Genomic DNA, 4,577 nt, shown 5'->3' on the forward strand with positions numbered 1-4,577 from the left:
TAAGTTCTTCCACAATCTGGGCCCAACTTTCTGCCTATCTAAATCCTACAGGGCAGTCAGGTAGCACAATGGATAGCTCACCGGACCTAGAGTCAGGAAGACCTGAGTTCACATGTGACCTCAGACACTAGCTGTGTGACACTGAGCAAGTCACAGGATTAACCCTATTTGCCTCAGTTTCCTCATCTGTAAAATGAGCTGAAGAAGGAAATGGCAAACCTCTTCGGTATCTTTGCCGAGAAAACCCCAAATCAGATCACAAAGAATCAGACATGACTGAAAAACAACAAAAGCATTTATATATCACTTTATGAGTTTGCTATCTCATTTGATTTCATGGGATAGTCCTTTAAATATTTGGAGAGAACCTAGTGAGAACTCTGTTCCACTCACCATCTTGGTGATTTCCCAGGCCATAACTGTCTTCCCTAGCCAACACTCCCCTATATATGTTGTTTCCCCCATTATAATATAAGCTCCTTGAGGGCAGGAACTGTCTTGCTTTTGAATTTGTATATTCACCCTCATAATAAATACTCAACAAATTCTATTCATTTGTTCATTTACTCATGGACCTTCCAGGTAGGGAAATAGGAGCAGGAAGCTCAAAGGCCAGATGGACATGTGCAAGTGAATGGCTTAATTACAGTGGGGCTGTGGGATGCCTCTCCATCAATAATGCAGTGAACTTCAGTTACAAATTAAATACTGTAAAGTGGTAAACTTCAACATAAAAGAAAGTTAAATTGGGGTTGAAGCAACTAAGTCAATTATGGGTCTTTTATTAGATGGAAGCCTAAGGCACTAGAAAGATAGTCTTTTACAAACACACATATGTGACAAAAGAATAATGCTTGTATCAATCAACTTATCAAAATCACTTAAAAGAAATGGTCTTCTGCTCAGTGAAAGAAGAACCAAACCATGTTAGAGCAATTCTAGATGTGTATTAGCTGGGGGGGAAACTATGACATTTCTTAGCCCTCCTACTATTCCTCAATTTGTTTTTATGTCCGAAATTCTTTCTAACTTTTAAAAATTTATTTTTATTAGTGGTATTTAGAAAATAACCATAAAATCACAATGGGGAAGAGTCAGCTTATGTGACTTTAGGTCTCTTATTGATTGAAGAAAGTACTTGAAAAGATTTGTGTTAATACCCCAACAGTACTAAAGCAACCTGGAAATCTAGGAGGGATAGGTGAAAGAGAATGAAAACTCAATGGGGCAGGGAAGGGGAGGGGGAAATTCATTCCAGCTTCTCAGCAAACCTAGCTTGGAACAGCTCAGAGAAGCCTTCCTGGATGCAGAAACTAAAAAAAAAAAACCTAACAAGATATAATGGAAAGTGCACAGCACTAAAGATTCAGAAGACTTAGATTTGAGGGCCCTCTTCACTATTTTATGAGTTATGTAACCTTGGCAAGTCACTAGAAATCCAAGTAGTCAAGTCATATGAAAAAAATGCTCCAATTCACTAATAACAGAGACATGACTGAACAACAACAACAATGCTACCTACCTCTTGACATGGATGATGAATTCAGGTGCAGAATGAGATTATGGACATGGCAAATGTGTAGATTTGTTTTGCTTGTCTATGCTTATTTATTATGAGAACTGTTTTTTCTTTTTTTTTTAATTAGGGTAGGGAAATTTGGAAGGCAGTGATAGGATTGTCTCACACACACACACACACACACACACACACACACACACACACACACCAGAAAAGAGGATTATTGCAACTTTTTGAAAAATGCCCAGACTCCCAAGTCCTCAAGGTAAGTTTGGAGGACTGGTCCCTAGGAGATGGAGACAGGGCAGTTCATCAGAAAGTAAGTGGTTGAATCTTGACAACCCAAATTGTATTTCTCTTTTGAAGGAACACCAATCACATGGTGTATAAAGAATATGAAGAAATATATAAGGTCATGGGAGAGAAGGTGGTTCCCAATGGAATGATGGAGACTTTGTCTTGATTATTTTTTTTTTCCATTTGAAAGACAGGTGAATACTGACCTGCTTAATTTTAACCATTACTGAAAAGGTAATAGAAACAATAACATAAAGCAGCCCTCACTAGATACATTTCAAGTTTTCTATACCACCCATCACCACCATCATCGACAGACATACTCATATGAAAAGTAATACGTACTTTGGGAATTCTTCTATGGGAGAAAAAAAACAGCATTGTGCCAGGACCCTGGGAAACACTTGTTTGGCATTATGGGAATTTGATTTTGTAGAGGTTATGCAACTCTTCCATTGTAATTAGCTTCTTTTAAACAAAGGCAAAGCAGAAGAGCAGCTTTACTTTGCCTGAGAAACAAAAGTCTCTTTTCAACATTCTTCATACCTTTTTACAATGCTGCAGCTATTTGAAAAAACTCAGTTACAAACATCAGCTAAGAGGGCGAGTGCTGTTTTTTAAAAGGCATTATTTCTCTATATTTGAGATTGTTGAATTATAAAATTTATTTACTAGTGATGAGGATGGGATCTGGACTCCAAAAAGGAAAAACTCAGGACTTTCCCACTTGGCCAAATGTATATAATCCTATTAACTGGCCTTTCATAGTTGCCTATGCCCAATCTCCTAATTCTGTTACCTAGCCCTCCATTGTCCATTACCTCCAGATGGCCCCCAGTCACTTCCCACCCTTAATACTATCTAGACTCCATTCTTCCTTGGCTACATAGTCTAGGTTCCAGCTTACTGGCCACTCCCATCCAGATCTTCCTGAGACCCCTACTCCATTCACCCCAAACTACTTGGCCATTCCTAGATCCTTCCCATAGTCTTTCTGTATATAAGGTCCATCTTGTCTCCATTAAAGTATTCGGATTCTTATAATCTAGCCACTTCTCAGATTCTTAAAATCTAGCTAATAGCTCAGTAATGTTCAGATTCCTTAAGAGTCTGGCCAATATGATGGATTTTCTAATAAACCTTGTCTGTGACTGAAAAAAAGCTTGGGTCAAATTCTTTTAAGCAGGACCCATGTGTCATGATTTCAGGATCCCAGCACCCTTAAACCCCTAAATCTCAACACTAATACTAACACAAAAAAATGGATATTGCTACAAATAGCCAGACTGCTAATTTCTAAAACACATGGCATCATTCAAAGGTTTTGTTATGTGATGTGATGTGATGTGATTTCATTCATGTTTCATGTTGGAAACATTCATATTCCTGATAGGATAAAACAAAGGCAACAGTACCTTCAAAAGGTCATTGTGATAAATGAACTAATATTCACATTGCTTTGTGTATGATGTAAAAATGGTACAATATAAATCCAAAGTATATGTTATACAAAGTATAAAAATAATGCATCCTTAATTAACTAATTATATATTTACCATGGGATTATAAATTCACCCACAAACAGAACATTTTTACCCTCAAATCCTAGGATTCAGGGATAGAAAATCAGACAACAAATGGTACCTCTAGCAGTCTAGCTATAAGAAGGTTTACGAGTCATGAATAGCCATATAAAAATTGATTTCAGTACTGTTAGTCCCTTCTACTTCTCACCCTCATCTTTATCGAACACCTGACAAGGCCAGGGGGCAGCAATATAAAAATACAAAAAATTTTAAAAATAACTCAAGAAAGATAGAGGTCACAACAGCATAAACACTAGATGGACAATATGGAATTAAGTTGCTTCTGGCGCTATCTTCAAGCGAAAAATAGCTGATGAAATCTAACTTTAAATTTCCAAAGTTCTCTTCTGTTGTAAGGCATCATTAAGCAGTTCCACACCAATATTTGGAGAACACGCCTCAGAAAGAATGACTAAGCTGTGGGATAAGATATTAAGGAGAGAGGAGTCATTCCAATGCAGCCAGTTGCTCAATGTCATGCCATACTTCTTTTGCATGCTCTCCAAATTCAGTTCTTTTCCAGGAAGTTTCCTTTACAATCTTGTTTTTGGCTCTTTCTGTGTCCAGTTTCAGGAACTCATTGAGTGTTAAATCTTCAATCTTCTTCTTAATGCTGATGAAGGCACAACTAGATGAGAGCTTTTTATGTTCCAACAAAGGATCATCCTCTTGTTCCAAGCCCTTTAGTTCCTTGAAACAGAAGAAGCACTGGGCTAAATCAGGCTCGTTCTCACTTGAGCAGTGAATGAACCCAGCTTCAGCCATCTGCTCCAGGGTGCAGGTGCAGTCCTCCGTGAAAGGCCAGTTCTGGAAGGTAGAGATGTGAGTATCTAGTTGGTAGAGCTGAAACATCGGGTGTAGCAGTGGGGTGCTCATTTTGCAGCAGGGAATGTAGGCCGTTTCAAACTCAGTCACCGCTTTGTCTTGATTATTTATGGACACCTCAGAGTTCTTTGTATGTTGACCATCAAACCATATGTCTTCTAGCACTTCTCTCCAGCTTGATGTCCAGCCTCTTTTGAGAAGTGGAGTAGTTCCCTCCCCTCAATGATAAACATTCCCACACCTGGTCATAACCAGTGACTCTGAAGCCCTGTAGTTAACCATCAAAAACTTTACCTCCCAATTCCTTATTTCCATCCCCCTCAACACTCCCACTTTCAACCAAACACTAC

The 4,577-nt window shown here is 38.5% G+C and overlaps 1 pseudogene; it reads right to left on the minus strand.

Moving 5' to 3' along the window:
- Positions 1-3,849: 3,849 nt before the first annotated feature.
- On the minus strand, positions 3,850-4,278 carry LOC114034532 (annotated as a pseudogene).
- Positions 4,279-4,577: the final 299 nt, after the last annotated feature.

Source organism: Vombatus ursinus, unplaced genomic scaffold (assembly GCF_900497805.2).
Source record: "Vombatus ursinus unplaced genomic scaffold, bare-nosed wombat genome assembly UNPS02008996.1, whole genome shotgun sequence".
Classification (NCBI taxonomy): domain Eukaryota; kingdom Metazoa; phylum Chordata; class Mammalia; order Diprotodontia; family Vombatidae; genus Vombatus; species Vombatus ursinus.